Raw genomic sequence first — 13,562 nt, 5'->3', positions numbered from 1 at the left:
AAAAATGAAAAATAGTATTAAAGAAAAAAATTTTTTTCAATATTAAAAAACAGAGCAACAAATCCATAAGATCTTTTAAAGCTGAAGTACACTGGGAACTAGGCAGAACCTGGAGAGGGAGACAAACCCCAAGAGAATCTGAAGTGACATCAGTAGGGCCTGGAGGCCTTCACCAGAGCTCTTCCTAAAACGTGAGTCCATAATGAGTGAAAGGGAGCAAGGGGCGCCCTCTGCCACTTGAACTTCCAACAACAGTGTTTCTTTTGTTTTTTTATTCGCCTCCAGTTTTTGATAGTTTGGGTGTCTCTAGAGTGATATTGATAATTTTTGATATACTGTTTTTCACAAGAATCAGTTTAAGAAGTGTAATGTAAAGAGAAGTCCATACATTATTAATCTTAATACCCTGTCAGTAAGATCCAGGTTTGCTTCCTTCTACCTCACTTAAATATTTTTTTCCCTATTCCTTTGCTGTGATTTACACATTACTCCGAAACTTTTGTCTTCCTGGAATTCTTTTAAAAATTATCACATCTTGTCAATAATTTTTAAATATGACAATTCAATTTACTTTGTAATGAGAAACTGTAAAAGTATTTTGAGAATTTGAAAGTGATATATAAGGAAAATGTTTTGTAAGTATATTTCAATTTCACATATAACAGAAGGTTAAGGATAGCAAAGATGTTGGTAATTTTGCATCAGCATGTATGCTATTTGTCATGATTGTGTAAACACTTCTAATCCATTACTTCATTTTTCTAGCCTCTTTTGGACAGACATACAGAGAAAGGAGGATTAACATTCCTCTGAATACAAAAACTTGGGATATTCTTTCCCTTTAGTTGAGGGAAAAGTGCAAATGGCACAGGAAAAGAATCAATGGTCTGTAACACAGACATCTCGTCAGGTTGACAGTTTGAGTCAACCACAGGGGCAACGCCACTGGATGGTGCATTTCCTGAGAGTGGGTACCACATCTGTTTTAGGCACTGCCATGTCCCTAAGGCCTAGCAGTGTGCCTGGCACATGCTGGATTAGTGATGTTGGATGAATGAATGAATGATTGTTAATGATTTGACAAAGTTGACAACCTTTTCCTCTTAAATATTCTCCCCATGCCACACTGAACGTCACATAATATAACCTTCTTTGCAGAGGAATGTCTTTCCTCAGTCAATGCTAAGTAAGTAATACAGACTGACTACAAAAAAACTCCTATTCAAGTTAGAATGAATGTCACCAAAGCCATTTGACTTAGCCATATCAAAGTTAGGAGTCAGACAAGAGGTTTCCATGTTGAGGAAGCAAATCAATGAGGAATTAAAGAAAGTGTCTAGTTAACAAACTCAAAATTTGTAATAAAAAAACTGAGCATCATCTGAAAATTGTAAGCTTTTTAAACAAACAGAAGGACATGGAGGTAAATGTTTCTAATTAGATTCATTTATCTAAAGTCTTTCGCTTTCCTTAGTAGCTTGAGGCTCACAGCATAAGGTCAATGTGAGATTAGTGATAAAATACACAGGATTGTAGAGTTCGTAACACAGCCTGCTTGGGAGGATGTTACGTGCATGGCCCACAGGCAGGAGTGTTTATTTCAGCCGGTGACAAACATGACAAATGACATGCCACTCTGACATCATTGCTACTGGTCACTAGAAATGCTGGCTGAACATCATCCCAGAACCCAATTCCCACCGGTCCACTGCCAAACAATTTGAATAAATCCAGGCAAGTTTACAATTTTTGCTTTGGCTGAAAAATATTTCTTTCCCTTGGCTGTCTAAATAACTTCAGAGTATTTGAGGGTGGACTGTCACCTCCCATGTCTGAAAAGTACTGTTAGTCTTTTTAAAAACATCTGTATTGAAATATTACTCACATATCATACAATCCACCCATGGCTTTTAATATTTTCAGAGAGGGCTTCCCTGGTGGCGCAGTGGTTGAGAGTCCGCCTGCCGATGCAGGGGACACGGGTTCGTGCCCTGGTCCGGCAGGATCCCACATGCCGCGGAGCGGCTGGGCCCGTGAGCCATGGCCGCTGAGCCTGTGAGTCCGGAGCCTGTGCTCCACAATGGGAGAGGCCACAGCAGTGAGAGGCCCACGTACCGCAAAAAAAAAAAAAAATTTTTTTTCAGAGGTGTGCAACCATGACCACAATCAACTTGAGAACATTTGCATCACCCTAAGAAAAAATTGCACACTCCTGGTCACCTCCCCATCTTCGTACCCCAGCTCTAGGCAAGCACTAATGATTCCCCTCCCGGCTCTGAGGCTTGTTATTTGCTTGTTTATTTGTTTAGTGACACGCTAAACTGTTTTAGTGAAGTTCTCTCTGTTTTAGTGAAGTTCTCTTCTGAAGTGTGAAACCCTGGGTGTCTGAGAGGGCACAGCCACACAGTTATCTGAGATGACAGCATTTTTAGCAGGGTTCTGTTTGAGTGTCTCCTTTCCTGATCATTCGGCCTCATCTGGTATCACACCCACCTGTTAGACACCACCAATTACCAGCTGATTACTCGATAGTTTTTGACAATGCCCTGAGGCATAAATAGCTCTGTAGTCTGATCCGATTAAATTCAGACAAGAGTATATTTTTGAGAACAGTCTTTATCTTTTGTACTCAGGAGGGTACTTCTTAGTTATCTCTGTTTCTCTCTGGTGAACTAGCTGGCCTGTAGTAAAGCTTTTTACTCCTAATTAAGAGAAGCTATTGTTTTCAAGAACACCCTTAGTCTTGAACCTCACCAAACTCTATTTCTAATAATGACTTTATCATTTCCTTTGGAAAAAGCTTCAGAGGTCTCTTAGAAACTGCTTCTCAACCTGGGCAAAATCTCTCACTCCTATTCCAGGGCAAGCTGCAGCAGTTAGCCTCTGGTCCTCTGGTCCTTTGACCTGACTCTCCTGGTGTGGAACTTCTGCTCTATGATTGAGTTGATGTCAGGGTGATTAGGACCCCAGTATTCTTGCCAGCCATGGCTGGAGAAGACCTTCCAGGTTCTAAGTGAGGGCTAGGTGAACCTCTCAGTAACTCTCAGCCAGCCTCCAGTAATACCTGGAATTTATCCTCTGCAACTTGGAGTTGGAGGGAATGAGAAATTCTGGTGATGAAACCAAAGGGGGCCCTGTGGGGTGCCCAGGCACAGAGGCCTTTTATTTTCTAAGCTCATCAGCACAAACAGAGCTTTATTTAATTACAAGTGATGTAACGTATGTACACATTTGTTTCCCTTCCAAGTTTAACTGCTAAAATTACCCTTACAGAGATTACATTGTAAATTGTATTTCATTAGTAATATATTAAATTTGCCTGTCAATTGACACATTCTGTATGGAGCCTTAAAATGATGTTTTGAGAGTTTATTTACAATCATTGAAAGCAACAGTTCTGTCAAACAGGTAATTACAGCTCTTTAAACTCACAACATACATATATTTAAACATTTAAATAGAAATCTATTTTCTTCAAAAGTAATTTTCTACTGCTTTTTCATAGAAATATGAAAAGACAGCATCTGTACTTTAAAAACCTATATTTAACCCAAATCAAGATTTTTCTACAAATGATACCTCTTTCCAAAAAGTTTAAAAGATATCACAAAATAATGTGATGTTAAACCAAATAATTTCACCATGGCCTACTACTTTACTTTTAAGAAATACTGTGCAGTATTTCTTTTTAAACTTTCATGCTAGATTTCAACTGTGTATATGCTATGTAAACATACCAGATTAATCCAAGTCATTCATATTTATGCAGTAGACTGTCATATATGACCAGTTACTATATAAACTGTCATACCACAATTGCAAAATGGTAAAAGGCAATCTTTATGAAAACTTAAGAATACTTTAGTAAAAGGCAACCAACGTCACTCTAATTTTCTATAAAAATTACCTCTCTTCCTCCTACCTTTTTTTCCCCTTTGAATGGTACCTTTTATAGCATATCAACACGCAATGGTATTTATATCACTTTTACTTAAGTTAGCTTTTTAAATGACTATTTTCTTTTCTGATACACTGAATTTATCAAAAGACACCAAGATTAGAGTCCTATGTAGTTTCAGAATTTTGTTCCTTTTTAAGTTCCTCTAGAATAATTTTTGTCATAAAAGGGTAACTCTAAGAACCAGAAGAAAATGAATGATACAACATAGTAACTTGAAACTTGTACCATCCAAAAGGTATCAATTTATTAATAGATTCCTTGAACTTTTCATTTAGGACAAGAAGTCAGAACAACTTTCTGAACATAAACATAAAAATAGAGCACATTTATTAACAGTAGGAAAACTCTAAGTTTATAGAGGTATTAAATCTTACATAATAACATACAGCCAAAAGCATTAGAAATTCACTGCCAGATAGATATTCTGAGGCATTATCCTGAAAACATGTCTGGTACATAGCACAGACATATAACAAAATATGGCATTTATTTCACAGGGAGAAGAGATAGGTTTCATCACAGAAAGATTTACTAGATTTCAGCTTTGATTAATTTTAGAGATATATTTTAAAGATAAAAAAGAAAAACAAGATTCACCCCTAAAACAAAAAAGTCTTTATATACATAATCCATTATTAATACTCTTTATGCTCTTAAAATGTAAAACATTTAGAAACTTTTGAACTCTAAAAATTTTGATCAGTTAACCTATTTGGTCTTAACACACTCTAAATTCCCTTCTAAGAATCACATTGATGTTTTTAGTCCATCAGTCCAATATGGATGGAACAATTCTATTTCTTTTTCTTCTTCTTTGGTGGTTCATCCTCAGTGCTACTCTCTGTGCTGCTGCTGCTATTACTAGAAGAGCTGGAATCTCTTCTGCATCAGAGGACGAGGAAGAGCTTGTGGAGGAGGCTAAAGATGATGAACTGGAGGAGCTTTCATCAGAGTCACTGTCCTCTGAGGAGGACGAGGTAGACGGCTCTTCACTCTCTGATGAAGAATCGCTGGCTGAACTGTCACTGCTATTGCTACTGGAACTGGTTACACTCTTAGACCTTTTTTTCTTGGTCTTTCTTTCTACAGTAGTTTCTCCAACGCTTTCTTGTAATAATAATCTGTTTTCTTTTTCTTTTAAAGCTTTCTTTAGTTCTGCTGTTCTTGAAGGCCTATGTAGGTACTTTCTTTTTCCTGTGCATTCATAAGTCCGATGCCCAAATTCCAGGCATTTCTGACATCTTACATGTTGCTTATTTGCTTCCGCTTGTCTCCGGGCTATGAGCCGATGCATGGGAGTCGCCATCTTCCAGAGGCCTTTTTTGTACCCCGTTTCTTGTAGGCAAGACTCCAGCCTCTATGACCTTCCCTGAGTTCCAAAGGGCAGATTTGAACAGTTGCTAATCAAAGGAGAAGCAGCCAAGAAACCACCTGAGGCGAGATTAAAGGGACCAGAGAAGCCCATCAAGATTAGGAGACCCACCACCTGAGACAAGATGAAGGGAGTACACGCCCTGCACACACCCTAATCTTATCATGTCAGAGACCCCACCCTTGAACCATTGTTTATAAAACCCCTCATCAAATCCTTTGGGGTTGGGACACATAGTGTCCTGAGTCAGGACCCCACTGTGTCCCCCTGTGCCTGGAAAAACAGTAAAGCTATTCGTTTCTACTTCACCCAGAACTGTCTCCGAGATTTGATTCGGCACTGGTTACAGAGAGACCGAGCTTTCGGCATCAGTGACTTGCCTCTCTCAGTGAAATATGGTAGCCCTTCCTTGGAAGCTGAAGGGAGGGAGAGCCCATTTCTTGGCTACATTCACCTGGATTGGAGTTTTTGTCAGGATGAACTGGGGGTAGAGATGGAGCGAGCAGGTTGGCTCAGATGTACAGACTCTCAGTGTTCTTCCTGAGTTTTAGTAGGTTTTCTCACATAAATGTTTCATTTGCTGTATGCCATTAGGACAATTTCCAGACACTGAGTTGGTGTTGTTTTTCTTCTTAAAAATACTGTTCACTGGTTTTGCTTGCTTTGCCGGAGAGAGGGTCCAAAGATCTCCTCCTGCTGTTATGTTGGAGGTGGGTCTCTGATCCCTTTTGAGTCTTTTTCATGAGATTCTTTTCTTTATCATTTGGACTCTGTGTATAACCCATGCTGAAAACAATGGCAAGAAAATTTAGTGTTTCTTTGAAATCCTTTAAGTGTTGTAATTTATTCTATCATTATTTTACAGATGGAGAAAAACCATTATTAAAAGATTTTTTGTGGATAGATAATGAAATTACGGAGAAAATTAGTATAAATAACAATTCTTAGTGTATTAACTCTAAAACCTTTTGGTGCATTTAAAGCTATTTTAAAGATTCCAAGCTGTATCACTCCCTGTGTAAAAAGATAACCTTTTATTTCTGTAGCTTTAGTATCAAAGTTGGAAGAAAAATATGGCTATCTATTGTTCTCATCTCCTTCACAGTCCAAAGTATAAAATTGTGGAAGGGGTTAGAATATTATTAGCATCTTGAAGAGACATTAAAATATAACTTTCACTAGCTTTTCATGTAGAATAATGATATTAACTAATTTCACCTCTCAGTGTTGTAAAGATTAAGTTAAATACAAGTTCATATATGAAAGGTCAAAAAATCTGGTACCTTGTCTGCAGTAGACATTCAATAAATGTTAACTTTCCATTGCTTTCTTTAGAGCCTCAGAAATGTGAACCGAGATTCATTATTTCTCTCATTCTGAGATTATTCTAAAGCCAGGTAATTGAGGTCATGACTGAAGGCAACCTCTCTGCCATTTTACAGTGAATTAAGCTGAAGTTTGTGTTGCTCTGATGATGACAGGAGAAGATTTATGTCTGTTCATTTCTCTCAATTCCCAGCACTTCACTTTCTCTTCAATTCAAATGAAAAGTTTCACAATAATTCTGTTTTAAATTCCCATTGCCTGATGGTCCCACCCATCACATATAGATGTAAATTTACAGTGGCAGATCAGTTATATAAATATTCTAAAAAGCCCTTGTTGTTAGGAGACCCACATATTCATTCATCCATTCAGTTGTTTATTCAACAACTCAAATTATGTGTTAGGTGATGAATCTAATATCTCTAAGACACAGAGCCTACCCTATAAAACTCATAGTCTGTTAGGGGAGCTAGGCATTATGGCATGTGCTATGTAAGGGATTTTTACTAGGCAATTTGGGAGGAAGAGGAGGTGTGAGTTACATAAGAAGTAAAGAAATGATCCTCCCTTCCTTATTTTAAGGATCAGTCCTTAAATATTCAATATATATTTAAGAAAAACATAAAATATATATATTAGTGGGGATGGAATTGGAACATATGTGAGACTTTTTGAAGCATCCGGACAGATCACATGTTTAAACCTATAGAAGCCAGGTTACTGTTCATTTAAGTCAATAATCTTGAATTTGGAGACTCAGCCTTTCATATGTAAAAGTGAAACTATACCTGAAATTTAAGGAGAATAAGTCAGTGACAGGTTGAGGGCCATGAAAAACTGAATTGAGAGAGCCTTTTTCTTAGAGTGGAAAAGGAACATCATCTATTTCAAAGTTATTTCTACATAGTTATACTCATTCTTTTTCCTCATTTATTTCTGGATGAGAGGTAGAGGAATAAAGCATATCATGAGAACTATCCAGGGTGGGAAAAAACAATATGGCCAACATCTTGACCATGTGGATCTCAGGAAAAACTCTTGTCACCCATCAGCACCCTGCTTGGGAACATGCATAAGTTAGGACTGCCTTGAGGAAGACTATTAAACACTACAATGACTATCAGGCCCACAGAACTGAGATAGTCTAGATGCTTTGGTCAGATTTTTGCCTAGAACAATACTATTGACTTTGAAATTAATCTTTATAATCCTTGCCTGTTACATATGAGGAAATTAAGACTGAGAAAGCTAAAGTGTCTTGTCCAAGATCATACCATTACATGAGAGAGAGGTAAGAACTACAACCCTGCTTTTAAAGTTAGATATCATATCCCCAATACCAGGCTGTCTCATAACTGGGAAATGCAGTCTTCACTTCTACAGAATTTTCTAGTGTTATCATATTTCGGATCCCTCCCCCCCTAAACTTTACCCAATTGATTTGACACTACAAGTCCCTATACTCACAATTTTGCATACCAGGAAAATTAAAACTATTGTCTTTACTTGAACTGGTGGGAGCCAAAGAAGCAGAGAAAAAGTAGCCTCTCTTCTAAGTCTTGGATGGTCATAACATTGGAGTCTCTTTAGTGGACAAATAGTGATAGAAATCCAATTCAGCGCACATTGACTGAATGTTCATTAGGTTCATGTCTATACACTGTAGATGCTGAAGGAGAGAAAAAATACAATATGGGAATTTCAACATGTTGTCACCCACCTGATCTTGGTTCACTATCAAATTCATGGAAATGGAACTCTGTAGACAGAGATGGAAGGTAGACCCTTTCAAGAAGAGATTGTTCTAAATATAATTCACCTGTTTTTTGTTTACTAATATTTTCCCAGTTCCTAGCACAGTGGCTAGCATGCAACAGCTCTTAATAATATTTGATGGATAAATGAGTTAATAATGCAAAATCTTTGTTTCACATTTTGCATCATATTGTATTGGTATCCTGTAATGTGTTCCCAAAAGCTTCATCCCAATCAACCTCAAGACTGACTACCAGAATTCAAACTTTACAAAGATTTGCTTGACTTGCTGGTTTCATTTAATCATTCATTCAACATAATCCAAATGCTAGGAGCACAAAGATGACTTGGACATAGGCAAAAATATGGAGGCAATTAAGACATAATAGTTAAATACCTGTAAAGATGATATATTATTAGAAATATATATCAAAATTGGTAACATGGAGATTGAACCTAATGAATTTGCCTAATTGGGATTGGAAGGGATGCTCCTTGGTCACATCTTTACTGAGGTGATAATGGAATAATAAACTGGAGTTTGCAGGGCAGGGGGCAATGGGCAAGATAGACTAATACTACACTCAGGGAGAAAATCGTGCTATTCACTTATTAACATTTATAGAGAAAGAAAATTATCCAATCACTAGTGACCACAGAGCTAATTCATGGTAAAAGAGGAATATATTAATAATGATTACTGTTGATGACTTTTAACTTTACGAACGTTGGCAACTTCTGGTTTTTAATGACTACATGGTAGTCGTTTTTTAATTTCCTTTGAAGGCAAACATTTTAAATGAGAAGAACCTCCTGAGGACTGAGAATATGCCTGGTTCTACAGTTAATATCCAGAGACAAATTTATAGTTTGTTTCTACTCTTAAGCTTTCGATTATTTCCTAGATATTTATTTTATTTTTAACTGATTTAAAAATGAACAACAACAAAAGTCCTGTGAGAGACTGAATATACAAACAGAAAATGGCCAGGCCACATGGAGAATAGAGCTCTGATCTACAACCTTTACAGCAACCAGCCCAGGAAACCAAACCACAACTTCCGTAGCATTTGGTCCCAAACAGCCAGGACTTGCTCAATAAAGGCCAGCTTCCTTAATTTTTGTCACTGCTTCCATCTCAAGGTCAACCAGAAAAAGCCAAACATGCTCCCCAAACTAATCGCATAGGATGCCCCACTTCTAGTTAGCCCACCTCCAGCTTCCCCATTTCAAAAACTTTCAGAGTATACCTGAAGCCTTCCTTGTTTTATCAGAAAACTTTCCCTCTCCCCTGCCTGCCTCCCTCTGAATCTCTGCCAAGTGCTAGGAACGGTGGCTGACTCTGTCCCTACAGCAACCTCCAAATGAACAGCCTCAGCATCTTCTGTTTGAGTGGTCTTTATTTATTTCCACATCTGAATGATGCAACAGCCTTATTGCGTCTACCTGTTCCACCTACATTCGTCTTGTTTAAGTTATAACAAAATGTGTAGTTTCAGTAAAAAGAGGGAGGGTCTTATTTGAAACAATATGTTGTGTTTAGAATCTGGCTGGACTGGCAGAGGTCAGAGGGGCTGGTGCCCTGAATGTCTGGCCACTTCCTAGGAGATTTGGGAGGCCCAGAGTCCCTTGTGTAAATTTCCTCTGCCCCAGGCTTCTCTCTAATGAACTAAAGGGAACACCCATCCTCAGATAAGGCAAGTAAATAGTCCATTGTTTGCTGTAAATTTAAGAGTAACTTTAGAGATTTTATAGGTTACTGTTATCTCCTTAATATTTCTGAGATGGATCCTAGGCTTCAAGGCTGGGAAAAATAAACACTAGGCATTGTGCTCCTAAAAGGGTAGAGGAGGAAAAGTTAGGAGCAGGGCAAGCTTTATTGGGAGGTAAGATGTCTCCAGGCTTAAGTATAGGCCAGAATGCTTTTAATGACAGTGGAAATTTCCCCATACTTTCAGCCTTACTTAGTACTACTTAATGCAGCTGTCGCTTGGTATGGGGTGGGGGACATGAGTTCCAGTATCCCCACACACACCCTCCCCCAGTACCAAAATCCGTGGATGCTCAAATCCCTTATATGAAATGGTGTTGTATTTGCATATAACCTATATACATCTTCCCACATACTTTAATTTTTACTTAAATTTAATTTTTTTTATAAGCGCAGAAAACAGGAAAGGAATGCTCCTTTTCATTAAAACAACAACAACAAAAAAACTAAAAATCAACCCCCAAAGCAAATGTTCTAAGAGCTTTCTAGGTGGCAGGCGTTATGAAATTTCTCCCATAAGCTTTAAATCACCTCTAGATTACTTGTAATAACTAATACAATGTAAATGCTATGTAAATAGTTATAAATGCAATGGAAATGCTATGTAAATAGTTGTCAGTGTGTGGAAGATTCAAATTTTGCTTTTGGAATTTTCTGGAATTTTTTTTTGAATTTTTTATATCTTCAGTTGGTTCAATCCATGTATGCAGAACCAGCGTACTGCTTTTGGTGTAAGTAAACTGAAAGGGAGGAATCAACTTCTAAGTGGAAGCTACTGTATAATTACTAAAGGAATCCAAGGTATAAAGGTTCTAACAGATAGCAAGCCTCAATGTAAATGCAACCCGGATATTGATTATATTAGGAACGTTTGAAAGTTTTACAATGCCTTCCAACTCCTTATAGGACCAGATAGCATTAGGGCAGTTCATACTGGAAGTGTTTCCTCAGGAAACCAGGGCAGATAGAGTGGGAAGAGCCAGCCTAAGAGGCTGGTGGCACTGAGGGGTCCTTGTACACATATGGTTTTCCCTTTACTCACTAACTGTGTGCAAACTTTGTAATGCTTTTTTTAATTTTCAGGGAGTGTTTCTTATTAAACTCTGTAATTACTCTATTTTTTGTTGTTGCTGTTGTTTTATTGGGTGCCTTTGTCTTCAAATTTAGCCCTAATAAAGACTTTCTTTGTCACTACCAAGTATGACAAAATTTGAATATATTTATAAAAAAAATATTTTAACATTGGACCAAAGTCTTTTAGAATGTTAATACAGCCTCAGAGCTTTAGTTCTTAATTATACTGTCAATTAAATTTAAGACAAGCTCAGCTAGGGCCTACTGTGGATGCCATGCTCTATGGGATGAGGGGCTATGTCAACCAGTATGTACACAAATAATTACAAAGTTGTACAGAGCGATAAATGACATCAGAGAGGTAGGAATCAACTGTTGTGGCAATCCAAAGGATGACAATATTACTGTAATAGGGAAAAACAAGTCTGACTCTATACTAGATCTGCCTCTTTTACTTTAAGTTTTGTATTGTATTGCCTTTGCTACAAGTTAATCACTAAAGGGATGTTGCCCATAGCTTAAAGTACACATAATGGCCCATCTCCAGAACCCTGTCACACATGCCTGAGTGTTAAGCTAAAATACTTTTGTTTAGCTCACAGGAAAAATCCTGACCGGGCAGGCCCACCTGTAAACGGCTAGAGGAAAGAAGAAATTAACACATCCCCTTCAGAGTCTGGGCAGAACCAGGAAATATTTGCAACAACTAACTGCCTTTTTTACTTTACCTCCTCACTTCCCCCTCTTTGTTCTATAAAATAAACTAGCATCCAAACCCAGGCAAGATGGTTCTTTGGGACACTAGTCCAACATCTTCTCGGTCTGCTGGCTTTCTGAATAAAGTCACTATTCCTTGCCCCAACAATTCATCCTTTGATTTATTGGCCTGTCATGCAGTGAGCGGTACAAGCTTGGACTCAGTAACATCACTTCTGGTTGGGACACACTGGGAGCAAGCATTTCGAAAGAGGTGATACTTAAATTGAACCTGAAGGCATTGGTAGGTTTTGAAAGACACTGATGGTAAGGATATTGATAGCTGGAAGTACAGCAATGGGAAAGGAAATTAGAAATCAGAAGGAAGAGTTTGAGCCAAAGCAGAGAGCTTGAACGGGCCAGAGCAAGTTTGGAAAAGAAACAGTTGTCAGCTGTCTAGGACACATGGACTGTAGGAAAAGGAATATAAAGCCAGGGTGGTAGATATGGTTCTGATTATAGCTGGAAAAATCATGTGAAGATGTAGTATAATACTATAGGTATGGAGGAAAGTCACTAAAGATTTTTATGCAGAGAATTAACACGATCAAATTTGCATCTTAGAAATACCGTTTTGTGTTTTAGGAAGATGTGCTACATTCAGATTAGACTTATGATAGATATGCATGATCGATTTTGATAAATATGCAGTGATTTATGAGTAGTGATATGCAGTCATGAGAAAATGTGGTAAATCAGCATAACTGCAAAGAACATTTAGGCCTTGGAGGTACACTAATTTTATATATTTATTAGGACTTATCACAAGATTATTTATAGTGCTTCATAACTTGTACTTTTAAAAAAACGAGGGATTTGAAATTAATCTTCTCTGGATTACTGCCTAAGTGGTTTTAAGAAAGAACAACCTGAGGAGCAGCTTCTTACTTTTATAAGTTGTTAATTTTTCTGAAGTATTTATGAATCTAGACCATGTGAAGGTGGGCTTTTGGCACTCAGATTTGCCATTTCTCAGGCCTTTCCACATGCCCTGGAAAGCTGAGTGAGAAATGGGGAGAATTTTTCTCTTATGCAGGTAAAATAAAGAGAAAAATTAGACTACTAATCAGCTCTAGTTGAGTAATTTTTCAATCAAGGATAAGAAAATGTTAGGCGTTGGAATTGTGGTCATATGAAAGAAAAAAGTAATAAAATGTAAACATTTTACTCATATAAACACCTACTGTGCCAGTCACCAAAACACTGAGTTTCTCTGATTTCCCATGGCAGGTTGTGATGACCCCACTTCCACTGAGTTTCCTCTTTGGTCAAATCTGATGCTGTTGAAGAAAGAAGGGAGCTCTGGATCACACGAGTCTTACTGAGTCTTACTGAGCAACACTGAGTGGATCTACTCTGAAGTTCAAGGTCCTAAAGAGATTAGAAGTAAAGGCTTGAGGTGCTTTATTCAGGATTCTAGGAAGCCCTCTATTTGCAAGGTGGCTGGAGTGTCAGAATAGACCAAAACTTCAGAAAGACTCATAAAACCTTTACCTAAAATATCCCTGGCTGGAATGATCTGAAGATCTTATGATTCTGGTGTTGGG

General features: G+C 37.8%; 1 pseudogene across 1 annotated transcript; it reads right to left on the bottom strand.

Moving 5' to 3' along the window:
* Nucleotides 1–4,755: 4,755 nt before the first annotated feature.
* On the bottom strand, nt 4,756–5,267 carry LOC307065192 (annotated as a pseudogene). Its single transcript has one exon. The product of its transcript is annotated as an uncharacterized misc_RNA (transcript).
* Nucleotides 5,268–13,562: the final 8,295 nt, after the last annotated feature.

Source organism: Hyperoodon ampullatus (genome assembly GCF_949752795.1).
Source record: "Hyperoodon ampullatus genome assembly, chromosome: 16".
Classification (NCBI taxonomy): domain Eukaryota; kingdom Metazoa; phylum Chordata; class Mammalia; order Artiodactyla; family Ziphiidae; genus Hyperoodon; species Hyperoodon ampullatus.
The sequence above is the reverse complement of the archived record's forward strand: the minus strand, read 5'-3'. Positions and strand labels throughout refer to the sequence as shown.